Genomic DNA, 20200 nt, shown 5'->3' on the forward strand with positions numbered 1-20200 from the left:
AGAGCCATCAGGAATTTCACAGACATGGGCAGCCCTTGATTTGCATGCTCTAAAGTTTCCCAGCCTCCAACTGCAGGGATGTGTTTACATGTACTGCCAGAACCTGAGCTGCAATCTCAAGATATTAGTTCTAGAAACTGAAAATAATTTATGATAAATAATCAGATCAAGTGAAAACCTGAAAGTAGAGAAGTTAAATAAGAAAAGATGGAGAGGCAGTCAGCCTTTGAGGTTCAATGTCATGTGGAAGAATATTCCCCAAGGCAATATCTTTTTCAATTTTACTCCCTCCATGGGCACTTGAAAATGTCAAAACTACATTCCAAGTTGTAAATAACCCCTGATTTATACTTTGTGTACTCAGGATAAGAGTCTGTAGATACACGGTTTTTGAGAATGGGTAAACTCTGTGTTCAGTCATATCTCACTAGGAATCTTTCATCTGATAGGCTCCGTTCCAGAACATTTAAAAGCATTACAGATTGGAAATATGGCCTCCAATAACCCACATTCACATTATAATGATCCTGGGCAACATGTCTCTGAACTACTCCACCTCACAAAATGTGTGTTAAAGGTATGCATTAGAGTCTGAGCATCCCTAAAAAGATAGGCTTAGCTATACAATCTCTGTTGGCAAATAGATAATAGTGAAAGCAAGAAAATCAGGACTATTCAATGCAGCCTCAGAATGAAGAAAGAGGAGGAGAAGGAGGAGGAGGAGGAGGAGGAGGAGGAGGAGGAGGAGGAGGGGGAGAAGAGAAGAGGAAAAAAGAAAGAAAGAAGAGGAAGAAGAGAAGGAAGGAAAAGAGAGAGAGAGAGAGGGAGAGAGAGAGAGAGAGAGAGAGAGAGAGAGAGAGAGAGAGAGAGAGAATGTGTGTGTGTGTTTCTGATCCAGGGATAGTCTGGTCAATAACTGACCCATCATTAACATAAACACATGGCCTCTACCTTTGATGTCTGAGAAAATCAGGAAATGTCCCTGGTAGCTGCAAAAGAGACAAAGTAGCTGCAGCTAGTTAAGAATAAGAGAGTGGGCTAAGAAAAAAAGTCATTCCCAGGTCAGGATGCTCCACTTTTTGATACAGATTCCCTCCTTTTGGGATTTTTTTTTATTAACTTGAGTATTTCTTATATACATTTTGAGTGTTATTCCCTTTCCCAGTTTCCGGGCAAACATCCCCCTCCCCCCTCATAGGCTTTTATACAACCAGGCACTGCTGTAAGTCATTGAAGAGCTGAATTTGTGATCTGAGCCTGAGGACTGGATCTTGCCCTGAGCCGGGGAGCAAATTGGAGCTCCAGCTGCTCCCATGTGGGAGAGTGCTTGGCTTTACTCCAGGTTTTGGCTTGGTGGTGGTTGTGTCCGGGACTGCAGAGAGGACTCTATGGGAGATTAGACAGCAGCTCTGTGTGTAAAGGCCATCTCTGTAGCTAATCATGGTGTATTCAGTTGAAAAGAGACAGTCCACGGTTTTAAGACCTTTATTGTCATGGTAGAAAGTAGATAGGTAAAACCATACTCCACTTCTCAGGGTGGGCCCAAGATTAAATACCTTTTGCTGGGAGGAATATCTGTGAAAGAAAGTTTATTGTCTAACCCCTCCAGACTTTTAGGTACCTCATTAAAATGGAGATCTCTGTCTTGTGCTAATGTGACCTGTGGTCATGCCTCTTTTCTTATTGTCTGAGATGTTAAGGTTACATGTGGAAGGGCTTGGGACATTACCCTAACATGACACATGGCTACAAATCTGTGGGGGTCTCCAGTTAGTGACAGTGGCTTGGTACCTGGGACCAGGCAAATATTCTACCAAACCTTCAAGCTCTCTGAAGCTTCTAGCCTTAGCTTAGTGGAGAACCATGATACCTTTTATGATCACATCTCCCCCTTCTACTTTTTTTTTTTTTTAATGCGAGGCATCACTGAGTGACTGTTTCAATTATAGTGCATATTTGAGTAGGGTATAACTATAAAACCTGGGTTGGAGGGATAGCACAAATAAGCCAGAAGAGTAATGAGAGGTGGAGTTGGGGGTTGGGAATACAAAGGATTGTTGCACCAATTAATTGTTCTGTGGGTTGTACAGTTTATAAGAGTATTAACATCAGTTTTAAACATTTGATTAATCTAAGTGGGCATCGTGTTTTGTTTACTATCATGTAACTGTCCCCAAGTTTAGTAGCCATTTGACTTTGGCAAGAGAGTCTATCTGTAGCTGGGAGTTCCCAAGTCTGTCCTCTGTGGGTCTGAGCTGTCATATATAGATCTCATCACGTTTGTCTCAGGAGTCTTCTGTCAGCAAGGAGATGGTGCTCAGTCTGGATGTGTGACAGCAACATTATCCTTTTCTTTTGTAGAGATAAGCCTGTAGGGTAATCACAACATAGAAGAAGAGCCCCAAAGGTGATGTTTGCATTGCATATGGTGGTTAGTGTGTGTTAAGCCTCTAATGGTTTGCTTGAGAGGAAATCATGGTCCATTTTTATGATCCAAAAAATCAAGTGTGTTTGAGGATTTTAGACATGGAATGAAACCTTTAACTCTGCTTTGTATGTCTGATGAATATTTATTATGTTAATTATGTATGTGGGATAAGCAGTAATAGTTTGTCTGTAAAAGAAAAATGGTTGTTAATTAAATATCAAATACTGGTTATTAGTATAGTTGGTTTGAACTATGGGAGTAGATTAAGTATGATTTTGAACCTTAAAAGAAATCTTAAACAAATTGAAAATTCTTGGACATAAGTCGTAAATGCTAGGGAAAACAACATTTAAATAAAAAAGCCTGGGGAAACCAGAAGAGACTGCTCCCTGCACACACATCTCGGACGCCAGAGGAAAAAGCCAAAGACCATCTGGAACCCTGGTGCACTGAAGCTCCCGGAAGGGGCGGCACAGGTCTTTCTGGTTGCTGCCGGTGCAGAGAGCCCGTGGGCAGCACCCCACGAGCGAACTTGAGCCTCAGGACCACAGGTAAGACCAAATTTTCTGCTGCAAGAAAGCTGCCTGGTGAGCTTGGGACACACGGAAGCAGAATTTCTCTAGGACCGGGCACGTTCTGTGTTTACCGGAAGTCCCACACCCGCGGATCCCGGCCCGCAGCAGCTCTCTGCTCCCAGACCCGGTGAGAGAGAGACCCAACCGCCTGGTCAGGTGGGCACTCCTGAGGCTGCAGAGCGGAAGAGACCACCAACACTGCTCACCCCTGCCCACATCCCTGGCCCAAGAGGAAAGTGTATAAGGCCTCTGGGCTCCCGTGGGGGAGGGCCCAGGAGCGGCAGGACCCCTGTGCCTGAGACACCGCCGGAACCTGAGGGAAACAGACCGGATAAACAGTTCTCTGCACCCAAATCCCGTGGGAGGGAGAGCTAAACCTTCAGAGAGGCAAACAAGCCTGGGAAACCAGAAGAGACTGCTCCCTGCACACACATCTCGGACGCCAGAGGACAAAGCCAAAGACCATCTGGAACCCTGGTGCACTGAAGCTCCCGGAAGGGGCGGCACAGGTCTTCCTGGTTGCTGCCGGTGCAGAGAGCCCATGGGCAGCACCCCACGAGCAAACTTGAGCCTCAGGACCACAGGTAAGACCAAATTTTCTGCTGCAAGAAAGCTGCCTGGTGAACTCAAGACACAGGCCCACAGGAACAGCTGAAGACCTGTAGAGAGGAAAAACTACACGCCCGAAAGCAGAACACTCTGTCCCCATAACTGACTGAAAGAGAGGAAAACATGTCTACAGCACTCCTGACACACAGGCTTATAGGACAGTCTAGCCACTGTCAGAAATAGCAGAACAAAGTAACACTAGAGATAATCTGATGGCGAGAGGCAAGCGCAGGAACACAAGCAACAGAAACCAAGACTACATGGCATCATCGGAGCCCAATTCTCCCACCAAAGCAAACACGGAATATCCAAACACACCAGAAAAGCAAGATCTAGTTTCAAAATCATATTTGATCATGATGCTGGAGGACTTCAAGAAAGACATGAAGAACTCCCTTAGAGAACAAGTAGAAGCCTACAGAGAGGAATCGCAAAAATGCCTGAAAGAATCTCAAAAATCCATGAAAGAATTCCAGGAAAACATAAATAAAAAAGTAGAAGCCCATAGAGAGGAGACACAAAAATCCCTGAGAGAATTCCAGGAAAACACAATCAAACAGTTGAAGGAATTAAAATTGGAAATAGAAGCAATCAAGAAAGAACACATGGAAACAACCCTGGATATAGAAAACCAAAAGAAGAGACAAGGAGCTGTAGATACAAGCTTCACCAACAGAATACAAGAGATGGAAGAGAGAATCTCAGGAGCTGAAGATTCCATAGAAATCATTGACTCAACTGTCAAAGATAATGTAAAGCGGAAAAAGCTACTGGTCCAAAACATACAGGAAATCCAGGACTCAATGAGAAGATCAAACCTAAGGATAATAGGTATAGAAGAGAGTGAAGACTCCCAGCTCAAAGGACCAGTAAATATCTTCAACAAAATCATAGAAGAAAACTTCCCTAACCTAAAAAAAGAGATACCCATAGACATACAAGAAGCCTACAGAACTCCAAATAGATTGGACCAGAAAAGAAACACCTCCCGTCACATAATTGTCAAAACACCAAACGCACAAAATAAAGAAAGAATATTAAAAGCAGTAAGGGAAAAAGGTCAAGTAACACATAAAGGGAGACCTATCAGAATCACACCAGACTTCTCGCCAGAAACTATGAAGGCCAGAAGATCCTGGACTGATGTCATACAGACCCTAAGAGAACACAAATGCCAGCCCTGGTTACTGTATCCAGCAAAACTCTCAATTAACATTGATGGAGAAACCAAGATATTCCATGACAAAACCAAATTTACACAATATCTTTCCACAAATCCAGCACTACAAAGGATAATAAATGGTAAAGCCCAACATAAGGAGGCAAGCTACACCCTAGAAGAAGCAAGAAACTAATCGTCTTGGCAACAAAACAAAGAGAATGAAAGCACACAAACATAACCTCACATCCAAATATGAATATAAAGGGAAACAGTAATCACTATTCCTTAATATCTCTCAATATCAATGGCCTCAACTCCCCAATAAAAAGACATAGATTAACAAACTGGATATGCAACGAGGACCCTGCATTCTGCTGCCTACAGGAAACACACCTCAGAGACAAAGACAGACACTACCTCAGAGTGAAAGGCTGGAAAACAACTTTCCAAGCAAATGGTCAGAAGAAGCAAGCTGGAGTAGCCATTCTAATATCAAATAAAATCAACTTTCAACTAAAAGTCATCAAAAAATATAAGGAAGGACACTTCATATTCATCAAAGGAAAAATCCACCAAGATGAACTCTCAATTCTAAATATCTATGCCCCAAATACAAGGGCACCTACATACGTAAAAGAAACCTTACTGAAGCTCAAAACACACATTGCACCTCACACAATAATAGTGGGAGATTTCAACACCCCACTCTCATCAATGGACAGATCATGGAAACAGAAATTAAACAGTGATGTCGACAGACTAAGAGAAGTCATGAGCCAAATGGACTTAACGGATATTTATAGAACATTCTATCCTAAAGCAAAAGGATATACCTTCTTCTCAGCTCCTCATGGTACTTTCTCCAAAATTGACCATATAATTGGTCAAAAAACGGGCCTCAACAGGTACAGAAAGATAGAAATAATCCCATGCGTGCTATCGGACCACCACGGCCTAAAACTGGTCTTCAATAACAATAAGGGAAGAATGCCCACATATACGTGGAAATTGAACAATGCTCTACTCAATGATAACCTGGTCAAGGAAGAAATAAAGAAAGAAATTAAAAACTTTTTAGAATTTAATGAAAATGAAGATACAACATACTCAAACTTATGGGACACAATGAAAGCTGTGCTAAGAGGAAAACTCATAGCGCTGAGTGCCTGCAGAAAGAAACAGGAAAGAGCATATGTCAGCAGCTTGACAGCACACCTAAAAGCTCTAGAGCAAAAAGAAGCAAATACACCCAGGAGGAGTAGAAGGCAGGAAATAATCAAACTCAGAGCTGAAATCAACCAAGTAGAAACAAAAAGGACCATAGAAAGAATCAACAGAACCAAAAGTTGGTTCTTTGAGAAAATCAACAAGATAGATAAACCCTTAGGCAGACTAACGAGAGGACACAGAGAGTGCGTCCAAATTAACAAAATCAGAAATGAAAAGGGAGACATAACTACAGATTCAGAGGAAATTCAAAAAATCATCAGATCTTACTATAAAAACCTATATTCAACAAAATTTGAAAATCTTCAGGAAATGGACAATTTCCTAGACAGATACCAGGTATCGAAGTTAAATCAGGAACAGATAAACCAGTTAAACAACCCCATAACTCCTAAGGAAATAGAAGCAGTCATTAAAGGTCTCCCAACCAAAAAGAGCCCAGGTCCAGACGGGTTTAGTGCAGAATTCTATCAAACCTTCATAGAAGACCTCATACCAATATTATCCAAACTATTCCACAAAATTGAAACAGATGGAGCCATACCGAATTCCTTCTACGAAGCCACAATTACTCTTATACCTAAACCACACAAAGACACAACAAAGAAAGAGAACTTCAGACCAATTTCCCTTATGAATATCGACGCAAAAATACTCAATAAAATTCTGGCAAACCGAATTCAAGAGCACATCAAAACAATCATCCACCATGATCAAGTAGGCTTCATCCCAGGCATGCAGGGATGGTTTAATATACGGAAAACCATCAACGTGATCCATTATATAAACAAACTGAAAGAACAGAACCACATGATCATTTCATTAGATGCTGAGAAAGCATTTGACAAAATTCAACACCCCTTCATGATAAAAGTCCTGGAAAGAATAGGAATTCAAGGCCCATACCTAAACATAGTAAAAGCCATATACAGCAAACCAGTTGCTAACATTAAACTAAATGGAGAGAAACTTGAAGCAATCCCACTAAAATCAGGGACTAGACAAGGCTGCCCACTCTCTCCCTACTTATTCAATATAGTTCTTGAAGTTCTAGCCAGAGCAATCAGACAACAAAAGGAGATCAAGGGGATACAGATCCGAAAAGAAGAGGTCAAAATATCACTATTTGCAGATGACATGATAGTATATTTAAGTGATCCCAAAAGTTCCACCAGAGAACTACTAAAGCTGATAAACAACTTCAGCAAAGTGGCTGGGTATAAAATTAACTCAAATAAATCAGTAGCCTTCCTCTATACAAAAGAGAAACAAGCCGAGAAAGAAATTAGGGAAACGACACCCTTCATAATAGACCCAAATAATATAAAGTACCTCGGTGTGACTTTAACCAAGCAAGTAAAAGATCTGTACAATAAGAACTTCAAGACACTGAGGAAAGAAATTGAAGAAGACCTCAGAAGATGGAAAGATCTCCCATGCTCATGGATTGGCAGGATTAATATAGTAAAAATGGCCATTTTACCAAAAGCAATCTACAGATTCAATGCAATCCCCATCAAAATACCAATCCAATTCTTCAAAGAGTTAGACAGAACAATTTGCAAATTCATCTGGAATAACAAAAAACCCAGGATAGCTAAAGCTATCCTCAACAATAAAAGGACTTCAGGGGGAATCACTATCCCTGAACTCAAGCAGTATTACAGAGCAATAGTGATAAAAACTGCATGGTATTGGTACAGAGACAGACAGATAGACCAATGGAATAGAATTGAAGACCCAGAAATGAACCCACACACCTATGGTCACTTGATTTTTGACAAAGGAGCCAAAACCATCCAATGGAAAAAAGATAGCATTTTCAGCAAATTGTGCTGGTTCAACTGGAGGGCAACATGTAGAAGAATGCAGATCGATCCATGCTTATCACCCTGTACAAAGCTTAAGTCCAAGTGGATCAAGGACCTCCACATCAAACCATACACACTCAAACTGATAGAAGAAAAACTAGGGAAGCATCTGGAACACATGGGCACTGGAAAAAATTTCCTGAACAAAACACCAATGGCTTATGCTCTAAGATCAAGAATCGACAAATGGGATCTCATAAAACTGCAAAGCTTCTGTAAGGCAAAGGACACGGTGGTTAGGACAAAACGGCAACCAACAGATTGGGAAAAGATCTTTACCAATCCTACAACAGATAGAGGCCTTATATCCAAAATATACAAAGAACTCAAGAAGTTAGACCGCAGGGAAACAAATAACCCTATTAAAAAATGGGGTTCAGAGCTAAACAAAGAATTCACAGCTGAGGAATGCCGAATGGCTGAGAAACACCTAAAGAAATGTTCAACATCTTTAGTCATAAGGGAAATGCAAATCAAAACAACCCTGAGATTTCACCTCACACCAGTGAGAATGGCTAAGATCAAAAACTCAGGTGACAGCAGATGCTGGCGAGGATGTGGAGAAAGAGGAACACTCCTCCATTGTTGGTGGGATTGCAGACTGGTAAAACCATTCTGGAAATCAGTCTGGAGGTTCCTCAGAAAATTGGACATTGAACTGCCTGAGGATCCAGCTCTACCTCTCTTGGGCATATACCCAAAAGATGCCTCAACATATAAAAGAGACACGTGCTCCACTATGTTCATCGCAGCCTTATTTATAATAGCCAGAAGCTGGAAAGAACCCAGATGCCCTTCAACAGAGGAATGGATACAGAAAATGTGGTACATCTACACAATGGAATATTACTCAGCTATCAAAAAGAACGAGTCTATGAAATTCGTAGGCAAATGGTTGGAACTGGAAAATATCATCCTGAGTGAGCTAACCCAATCACAGAAAGACATACATGGTATGCACTCATTGATAAGTGGCTATTAGCCCAAATGCTTGAATTACCCTAGATCCCTAGAACAAACGAAACTCAAGACGGATGATCAAAATGCGAATGCTTCACTCCTTCTTTAAATGAGGAAAAAAATACCCTTGGCAGGGAAGGGAGAGGCAAAGATTAAAACAGAGACTGAAGGAACACCCATTCAGAGCCTGCCCCACATGTGGCCCATACATATACAGCCACCCAATTAGACAAGATGGATGAAGCAAAGAAGTGCAGACCGACAGGAGCCGGATGTAGATCGCTCCTGAGAGACACAGCCAGAATACAGCAAATATAGAGGCGAATGCCAGCAGCAAACCACTGAACTGAGAATAGGTCCCCTATTGAAGGAATCAGAGAAAGAACTGGAAGAGCTTGAAGGGGCTCGAGACCCCAAAAGTACAACAATGCCAAGCAACCAGAGCTTCCAGGGACTAAGCCACTACCTAAAGACTATACATGGACTGACCCCATAGGTAGCAATGAATATCCTAGTAAGAGCACCAGTGGAAGGGGAAGCCCTGGGTCCTGCTAAGACTGAACCCCCAGTGAACTAGACTATGGGGGGAGGACGGCAATGGGGGGAGGGTTGGGAGGGGAACACCCATAAGGAAGGGAAGGGGGGAGGGGGATGTTTGCCCGGAAACCGGGAAAGGGAATAACACTCGAAATGTATATAAGAAATACTCAAGTTAATAAAAAAAAATAAAAAAAATAAAAAAGCCTGAAAAATTTGGAGTTGAAATGCACAAACACTGTTATAAGTGCTCCTGTTAGGGAGAACAGGCATTTAAACAAAGCCGGAAAACTTTTGAGTTATTCAGGTGTGTTTTTCCTTTCACTCCTTAGCAGCAAGATCTTATATATATATATATATATATTTTTAGCAGCTTCTAGGTGCATGAAGGAAGGCCTGCTCTACTATGCTGCTACTGTGTCCTCTTGCAGACTGGACCCCTTGTTTTGCCCAGTTATTTATTTATTTATTGGCTGGCATATACTAAATGTAGAGCAGAAGCAGAAGATGAAAGACCAACTTTGATGAAAACCTCAAAGGAAGAACCACAGAGACTGGAAAGCACAGTTATCACGAGGGCCAGAGAGAGTGAGAGGCAGCACACATACCTATGTTCTCTCTGTGTTTCTAGCTGAAGCTGCAGCAGTCCACTGGCCAGTGTGACAGGGCAAGGGCAGATCTAGTGTTTTGGGCCCATGAGGACTGAAGGAGTCCACTGGTTGAGCTCAAGGTGACAGGCAGGTGAAGCAGAAAGCTCAGAGCTGGTGCTACTTTCTGAAAAGCAGCTGTTACTGTGTAGGAGCACTTGTTGTGGTTTTGTGGGAGGGGCAGAGAGTGAGGGCTATTTGCAGGTAGATTTGGAGAGTATAGCTGAGAATTAAAGCCTAGGTCTTTTGAACTAGGTCAGGGGTTAATCAGGTACTTGAGACATGTGGAGTTCCAATGTGGGTCTATGTGTGGGACAACAATTGGGTTTGTCCCCATGTTGTAGCATTTGTTGTAGGGTTGTGTATCCCACATCTACTATACCTTAGGGAGCTTGCTTGGTGAGCCAGGATGTGGGACATTGACTTCGCTTAACCCATGCAGTCACCCAACAGGGACAGGTGTTAGAGCATAGGGAAACAGTGGCATACTACCCAAGGATGGGAAACTAAAATCTGAGACAAAAGATAATGAAGTCTTACATGTCAGAGGAATCAGAAATTAAGGACTCACCAAGAAAGTACTCAGAAGTGATATGACAACCAAGAAAATGAATGCCTCAGAATATGAAAACGACAAGCCTCCTGACTGTGTAATAATTAGCCCACTTTCATAAGAGGGACTTAAGTATTGAGCCAAATGCTATGAAGAATAGTTTAGTAACATCTGAAACAAAGTCATTCTTGGATGCTTCTTTTTTGGGATCTAGACCAGTTTAAAAATGTTAGTTTATGGCCCATTACAAGAAGAATCTCTGCATATCTAATGTCCGCAGCTAACATTTTAGAATACGTGTCTATTCCTAGTTATATATAAGGTGCTCTCTGGCAAGGTCCTTTCCATATAGCCAAACTAAAGAAATTTGTATCTATGTATCCATATATTTATGTATGTATTGGTAAGTATTTCTGTGAACCTATGCATGGTAATAATTGCATCCCCATCTCTTCTCATCACATGACTTAACACGTGATTTCAAAACGTTTCTTGGTTTCAACGATATCTATATATCGGTTTCAACGATAGTATAAGAGAGACCTATAAATTAATATGTAATCAATGGTATTTTTATTGTTACTATGATAAAATGCCTGAAAAAGGTAACTTAATGAAGGAGGGGATTACTTTGACTCACACTTTGAGGGTAGAGCCCTTCAGAGCAAGAGAAACATGGGACAGGGGTGGGAGGCAGAGGTGGTCATACTTCACCTGCACTCAGGTATGAAATATGAGCATTGGTGATGATCCCGTTCTTTTTATGCTGTCCAGGACCCCAACCCACTCAATGGTGCTATGTACAACTCTGGCTGGTCTTCTCCTCTCAGAGAAGCCAAAAACAAGCCAAATAATTTGCTTCCATGGAGATTCTAGATCCTGTCTAGTTGACTATTAAGATTAACCCACACAGCCAGCAATTTTGTTGGAAATCCCAGAAGACAAGCATTCCACAGAGTTTACATCTCTTGATCACATTGATTTCAATAATAAGAAAAAAAAAGATGCGGTACCTGATATGGTACCAAAACATAATCCGTGTTTCTAAGAAATGCACAATCAACATAGAGAGAGCAAGTTATTACCCTACCATTTGGCTTTAGGGGTAACTGAAACAAAAAAAAACTCAGGACAAAATCAGATATAGGAACCAGGACAGAGTTTACATAGGCTGCAGGCAAGGCTTTTACTGTCATTTTCACATAATTGAAAGATCACCTTTTATATGTTGTAAATAGCCACCCACTTCTAGTCTCCCACTCTATGTGCCTGGAGGCTATTTTGCTCCAAATAAATTGGGAATAATGAAAGTCATATATAGGCTAATTACACTGTTTTTCAGTTGTTACATAATGTGTAGATGTCTCGAAGAATCACAATCCTGCCTTATTCATATAAATACGATTAACGATTCCATAACAATAACAAAAGAAATATTTAAGGCTCCTGCCCCATCTGAGATCTGTCCTCTCTGTATGAATGAGTGCAAATGCAAAGCAGTGTGAGGGTAACGAAAACAGAATCAGATCTGTGATAGTATGGAAAGGACCAGGAGCTGGGTTTGTGAAAACAGTTGGGCACCAGCTCTACAATGTAGAGTGAGATTACTAAAGAACACCAGAAAAGAGTTGGAAAACACCAAGGACGTTTTATAGTACCAAGAAAGTGCTTTTGAACCCTAAAATACCTGTCAGGAACAAATCTGATGCAATCCAATTTGTTTATTGGAGATAGCTCAGGCTCAATACACTGCTGAGCTGCAGGAAGAAGATCCCTATACACTCATTGGGACAAGGTTTTATAGAAAGCAGCAAGGAAGATTGCAAGATTTTATAAATAACAGCTAGCAAGGGGTGAGTGTTTCTTGGCTGTCTACCATCTATGTCCTATGATTTGTGGCCTTAAGCATAACTAGCTGATGTTGGGAGCCAAAACTTAAACTTTATTTCTTATTGATGGTTGTTATGCAGGGGTAGATTTGTACCTGATGGTGCAAATTTGTTGGGGAAAATAACCTGAAAACTGGCGCTGGATACAGGTTTGTTAAAGATATTAATATGAAAATGCAGGTCTTCTTGGGGTTAGCCTAGGAAATGGAGTTAGGCACTGTTTTGCGTTTGTTTGTTTGTTTGTTTGTTTGTTTGTTTGTTTGTCTTGGGGGTGGTAACTTGGAAAGTAATGCTAGATACTGGCTTTGGGTCAAACATAGGTCAGGTTCTCTAAGGTGGAGTCTGTTCCCAAAAGACTTGGTCTCTCAGTTTGAGGAGTCGCATAGATCTATAAGCTCTGAAAGCAGATTGTGCAGGTAAGAAAAGACGTTAAAGAGTGCAGGAATCTATGACGTCCTCTAATTTGGCCCGAGGCACTGTAGTATGTACCATTTTAGTGATCTTTGAGAAGATCAAATGTCTCTGAGCTGCAGCATCTCAAGTCAGAAGCCAGAGGATAAATTGAATCATAACAAGCAAGAGGTGTCTTCTGAAATAAATCTATTTAGTTTGATGCATCATAGTGGATATTGCTCTATGGAGGAAAGTGTCCAGATTCTGAGGATGTTCCATTAAACAACACAGGAGCTTGGATCCAGACAGGAGTAGGATCTCTGAAAGAATGATTAGTCACAATGGCCATTATTGTGTGAAACCAAAGTTCCATCTGTAATGATGTAGAATACCATTTGTACCATCCTTTCAGTGATCTCCATGAATAAGAAAAGAGAAGGATAAGGCTCAAAGGAGGGGAGTTAGGACCCCGAAACAGAAAGACAGTGTGGAGTAATTTAAAATAAGAATTCAGCAGTAGAATTCTGGAGGACAGATTGGAAATAGTTCTCACTCAATGTGAATATGCAGATATTTGGCCCTGTGAGACTAACTGTAAAGTATCATCCCTGTCTTTGCCTCTACCTTAATGTTAACAAAGCTCCGTGAAGCCAGGTAACGGAACATGCAATTTTTAAAACAGGCACACAGCACAACGAGGCATGTTGAATATAGGGCTTTATGTTGGACATATTGGAACATAGATGAGTATTTTCTCCATGTCAGTGGACTATTATTAAATCCTTGTTCACTTTTCCATAAAACTTTATATTGAACTGACATCAATGGAAAGGGCTGGGACACTGAAGGTAGAAAGCAGGTTAAACTGAGGTCTATACTAATTGCCTCTAATAAACCCAGCCTTAGGTTTCCTCACCTTATGAACACTTCACTGAGCTAAAGATTACAATGTATGCTTCAGCAATAGTGCACGAATATGAAGGATTTATTGTGTATCATTAAAAAATAATATCTCTATCATATTATAAGTGATATTTCCCTTAACCGAGATAGAAAGAAGCACTCAAAGTCAAACTTCAAGACTCGTGTTTTCTTGAGTGCCAATATAATGGAAGAGAGATGGCTGGTCAGAGAAGTTACACAGATTTTCACTCTGGGGTTCTCCTTTAATAGACAGTCTTGCAAATACATCCATATCCAAATGTATAGAAAGGAGATTTTTTTTAAAACTTGTTTTTGAAAATTCTCATTGATGATAACAATTTTTGCCCTCCATGAACAGCAGGAAACATTCGTGTCATAGAATAACACGTCAGGCTCTCAAGGTTTCATGCCAGCTACACATTGAAACCTCAAACTCTCAACACAAAAAGTTTTTGGGAAATATGAATGGCTTTCATATAATAAATACTTCAGAACCTCATTCTCAGCACAAGAGGTTTCTTCTTCATATCCATGAACACAAAATGGATTTTTACAATTTGATAAAGATTTACTGTGTCTCTTACTTACTGACTTTCATGGATGAATGAATATTATCCTTCAGCTGGAGGAGATTGGCACAAGTGGATAATACACCTTGATTTCCTCCTTGGAAATATAGATCAGGAAAATACTAACAACGGAGATATTGGTGCATCCAGGGAGAAAAAATGAGATCCGAAATCCAGAGAAGGCTAGGTAAAGGAGCTTCTGGAGCCAAAAACATCAGCCAGAAAGTCAAGGACATCTGTCCCAAAAAAAACAGGGTTATGGCTGCAGTTGAGGTAGGATGTACTTGTGTTAAGATGTTACAATTAAGAATCCCACGGGGTGAAAGATGGATTAGTTAAGAAGGTATAAGTTTGCATTCATTCATGAAGATAAGTACTTAGATTTCTAATTCAAAACAAATAAACAACCTCTGCCCCCCCCAAAAAAAAAACAAAATCAAAAACAAAAACAAAACACACCTAATCTCAGTCATAAGGAGGCAGAGATAAGCTTCTTGGTACACAATGGCCAGCTAGTCTTACTTAATTAAATGAGAAATTCAAGCTCAAATGACAAACTCAAGAAATGTAAAGAATGACACTGAAGAAATGGCTAAGTAGAACACTGATTACTCTTCCAGAGTAATTTTGGAATAATTGTAATCACAGGTTTCTACCCTGACTTTGATCATTCAGATAAAAGATAAAAAATCTTTATGTTTATAAGATTCAGACAGCATTAGGGCTAGGAAGATATTTACTCTATGCCACTTATGTTTACTTCCTGGCCAATAACCCCATGATATGACTTACAATCTTCTCTCTAGGCCACTCGTATTTCAAGTGTACAGCTCTCAAAGCCATATTTTCAGGATTCCTACTCCATGACGTATTCTCCTCTCTCTACCCGATCTCCTTTCTCCTATCCCACCCAATCTACATATCTTCTGATCAGCTACAGAGTGTTGGCATTTTTATTCAACCAATAGTTTTAAATTATGAGAAAAGGTCACATAGCATTACTTAGTTTTGTGAGCATGTGATGATTGTCTAGTCCTTGATGTAATCCAGACCTTGGGGGCCAGCATTAAAATACTGAACAATAGAACAAATCTCAATATGAATTTTATGGAAATGATAATATTTACATTAGATAAAATAAATTGATTTTCCAAAATGAAAAAGGAAAGATGGAGACAAAACCAGGAACTTCTTTTATTTTACAGAAGGCCCAAGTAAAACAGAGATATTTAAAAAAAAACTTAAAGATAGCCTTTGCTTGACTATAAGTTACCAAATTTCCTGAGGTAGCAATTAAATACGTTGATTAAAAAAAGTCCACTACTTAAAACCATAAGTCTTTCTTCTAACATTCATTTGATTTTTCTAAAACACATAAGAACAGACTCAGATTTAATAACTACTTAACTTTTCTTGCAAATTTGTCAAAAACTTTAACCACTTAGAAAGTAAGGTATAATGATCTCAGGATATATTCAATTTTTCTGTCTAGTCATTGTTTAAATGTTTCTTAAAAAGTAAACTAAAACCCATTACCTGCATTTTAGAAAATAAATAAATAGTAATCAAAATTTATGTACCCTAAAATAATAATCCATGTATTCCATGTGGGAGAAAGGGTGAAGATCCGGTACCTCTTTTGATGCTTGTTGGTTTTAAAAAATATTTATGTTGTTTTAAATTGTGTAAGAGAGAGAGTCACACACACACACACACACACACACACACACACACACACATGGAGATAGAGAGAAAGAGAGAGAGAGAGAGAGAGAGAGAGAGAGAGAGAGAGAGAGAGAAACACATAAAGTTTCCCTGAAGAACAGAAAGATGGCTCAAAACTGCAAAGCTGAAATATATATTTTTCCTTAGAGAGCTAGGTCTGTCTCCCAAGTGGTTTAATTAACATAGACTTATACAACTCTCCTAAATTTGGTTGGTCAATTTAGACAAAGAAAGAGAAAATCAATCAAGGTACTTCTTTAACCACACTTGAAGGAAAGTTAAGTCTGTGCAGCCAAGTAAATATGAAAAGTAGAAAATGGAGATTAAATGGGAACCATACTGGAAAGAGCTACAAAGAGACGAATTAAATACCCACAACCTACCCAGGTCTATATTCAGGGTTCTAAAGTGGACTTAAGTGTTAAACAGAAGGTCACAGAGATGCATCTCTATACAGTCTCAGCCCAGGATCTCCTTGCCTATCACTGAGCTATCACTGTCTCTTTGGAAACATATGAAAGAGTGGAATCTTTCCTAGAGTAGAATTTTCACGTGGCTGTCCAAAGCTTTCTCCCATCTCAGCATGAAATTCCTGGGAAAATTCCAATTTCTCAAGGCCTATTGTATCAGTGGTCTGATAGCCACAATGAGAGGCACAAACATCTCTTTAAAATATCTTTATCCCAAATATGACCAAATTAAAGGGTGTGAAATTCTCAAAGAATTTATAAAATATAATTTTTAATTTTAGAGTTCTTAAGAAAAAAAAGATGAGGGGCTGGGGATTTAGTTCAGTGGTAGAGCGCTTACCTAGGAAGCGCAAGGCCCTGGGTTCGGTCCCCAGCTCCGAAAAAAAAAAAAAAGAAAGAAAAAAAAAGATGAGAACATTAAAATTAATACAAATAGTTTGATGGATTTTGCTTTATCATTAAAGTTATAATGAACAAATATCAAAACTTAATTAAACATGTTTATCCCTTCCATGCCTGGTATTTCACAGATGCTGTGAGCATCAAAGATGATTGACTATAAGATAGGAGAACTAAAATACCCAAGTTAATAAAGATGGAGGAAAAAAAGATAAGAGAACTATGCATAATGTTTGGTTTGCATAACTAGAATTTTTCAGGAATAAATATGAGTGTGGGCCTATAGAGATGTTTCTGAGGTAAAAATTTTATACAGAGCCCTGTACTGATTGCAGAACTCATGACTGATTGCCTGCAAACACTACAACTCCTGATCCAGGGAATGTGATGCTCTTTTCTAAACTCAATAGTCACCCTTACCTGACAACACACACAAACTCAAACACACACACACACACACACGCACGCACACACGCACACACACACACACACAAACACAAACACACACCACATAATGTAAATAAAATTGAATGAAAGAAAACTTTTAACATGTCAGTGTTCTTAGGTAAATTTAGTTTGTAACAGTTCACATTGCTCCTTAATTTCTCAAACCAGATCCTGTGTCAATCCTCTGTGGCACTGCAGCTAGAGCAGAAAGCCTACAGATTTCTAAGCTCACTTGTTTACATGTACAAAGAAATGAACATCCAGGAAAGACAGAAGACCAAGCCGCAGAAAAAAATGGTAAGTGACAGCCTAAGGATGGGAGTTCACTGAGTGGACATTGGCTTGGTTAGTTTCTACCAGGAGCAATAAAGCCATCATCTTGTGGAGATTGTTTTTTTGTTGTTTTGTTTTTGTTTTTTTGTTTTTTTCTTGTGTAGTTGTCTCCCTCTAACTCTCAGCCTCAGAATTTATGACTCTTAAAGTTGTTTTGGGTTCAGTAAAATAGTATGATTGGGAGGTGGGTTTCTTTTTGTTTGTTTTGTTTTGATTTGTTTTTATGTCAGATGATCAGACACTTTTGTCTAACTTCCTAAATCTTCTATCATCATCACCTCCTTTACCTTGGAGGTACCCATGATGAAACTAATAATGGGTGCATCTGAAAGGCTTTCCCTCTCTCTGGTACCCCTTTCAGAAAGCAAAGCAAGTCACCATGGAGATTATACAAAGAAGTTACCATAAGGAACTTAGAATAAAAAAAAAATAAAGAAGGGTCAAGAGATGGCTCAGTGGTTAAGAACATTGGTTGATCTTCCAAAAGACACGAGTTCAATTCTCAACTCCCATACAAAAGAAAGATTAAAACATTTGTAACTAAAGTTGCACATGAACCTGTGTGTTCTTTTCTATGGGCACCAGGCATGCAGACAGTATACAGTCATATATGCAGATAGCATATACTCGGAAAATGTTTTTAAAAATAATAGAATGAGGAGCTCCACCCACAGGGCTCTTATAGGTCTTCTAAGACTCTTAAAAACCCTTACCCGGTACCATATAGCATGTACGTATTTGCACTCCTGTGTGTGTGTGTGTGTGTGTGTGTGTGTGTGTGTGTGTGTGTGTGTGTGTGTGTTTGTGCATGTGTATGGAAAGCAAAGGATTGTTTTTCCTCAGACACCATCCACCTTTCTTTCTTTCTTTCCTTCCTGTCTTCCTTCCTTCCTTCCTTCCTTCCTTCCTTCCTTCCTTCCTTCCTTCCTTCCTTCCTTCCTTTCTTTCTTTCTTTCTTTCTTTCTTCCTTCCTTTTCAAGGCAATAGAGACATGGTGTCTTATTGGCATAAGAATTGACAAGCAGGCTAAGATGGGTCGACATCAACCTCAAGGATCAACTGGACTTCATTTCTCCATTGTGGAAATTACAAACACACACAACAACACTTGAACTGTTTTCCATTTTATTAAATTGGGCATTTCTTATTTACATTTCAAATTTTATTCCCTTTCGCACTATCCAGGCAAACATCCCCCTAACCCTTCCCCCTCCCCTTCGATATGGGTGTTCCCCTCCCAACTCTACCCCCATTACTGCCCTCCCCCCAACAATACCATTCACTGAGGGTCCAGCCTTGGCAGTAACAAGGACTTACCCTTCCATTGGTGCCCCTACTAGGATATTCATTGCTACGTATGAATTTGGAGCCTAGGCTCAGACAATGTATAGTCTTGGGGGAGTGGCTTAGTCCCTGGAAGCTCTAGTTGGTTGGCAGTGTTGTTCGAATGGGGTCTAAAGTCCCTTCAGCTCTTTCCGTCCTTTCTTTGATTACTTCAACGGGGGTGCCATTCTCAGGTTAGTTGTTTGCTGCTGGCATTTGCTTCCGTATTTGTTATATTCTGGCTGTGTCTCTCAGGAGAGATCTACATCCGCTTCCTGTTAACCTGCCCTTCTTTGCTTCATCTGTCTTATCTAATTTGGTGACTGTATATCTATGGGGCACATGTGGGGCAGGCTCTGAATGGGCATTCATTCAATTTCTGTTCTATACTTTGTCTCCCTATCCCCTGCTAAGTTTTTTCTTGTTCCCCTTTTAAAGAAGGAGTGAAGCATCTCCAATTTGGTCATCCTTCTTGAGTTTTATGTGATCTGTGCATCTTGGGCAATCCTAGCATTTCGGCTAATATCCACATATCAATTAGTGAATACCATGTGTGAGTTTCTGTGATTGAATTACCTCACTCAGGTTGTTATTTTCTAGTTCCATCCATTTACCTACGAATTTCTTGAAGTCATTGTTTTTGACAGCTGAGTAGTATTCCATTGTGTAGACATACCACATTTTCTGTATCCATTCCTCTGTTGAAGGGCACCTGGGATCTTTCCAACTTTTTGATATTATAAATAAGTCTGCTCTGAGCATAGTGGAGCATGTATCTTTCTTGTATGTTGGAGCATCCTTTGGGTATAAGCCCAAGAGAGGTATAGCTGGGTCCTCAGGTAGTGCAATGTCCAATTTTCTGGGGAACCTCCAGACTGATTTCCAGAATGGTTGTACCAGTCTGCAATCCCACCAACAATGGAGGAGTGTTCCACTTTCTCCGCATCCTCGCCAGCATCTGCTGTTACCTGAGTTTTTGATCTTAGCCATTCTCACTGGTGTGAGGTGAAATCTCAAGGTTGTTTTGATTAGCATTTCCCTTATGACCAACGTGTTGAACATCTCTTTAATTCAATATTCCTCAGCTGAGAATTCTTTGTTAAGCTCTGAACCCCATTTTTAATAGGCTTATTTGTCTCCTGGCAGTTTGAGTGTGCTC

General features: G+C 40.1%; 1 pseudogene; it reads left to right on the top strand.

The window, feature by feature from the left end:
- Atp5pf-ps3 (ATP synthase peripheral stalk subunit F6, pseudogene 3) overlaps positions 1-20200 on the top strand; it is a 102170-nt pseudogene that overhangs the window by 34344 nt on the left and 47626 nt on the right.

The sequence above is a fragment of the Rattus norvegicus genome, chromosome 5, assembly GCF_036323735.1.
Source record: "Rattus norvegicus strain BN/NHsdMcwi chromosome 5, GRCr8, whole genome shotgun sequence".
Classification (NCBI taxonomy): Eukaryota; Metazoa; Chordata; class Mammalia; order Rodentia; family Muridae; genus Rattus; species Rattus norvegicus.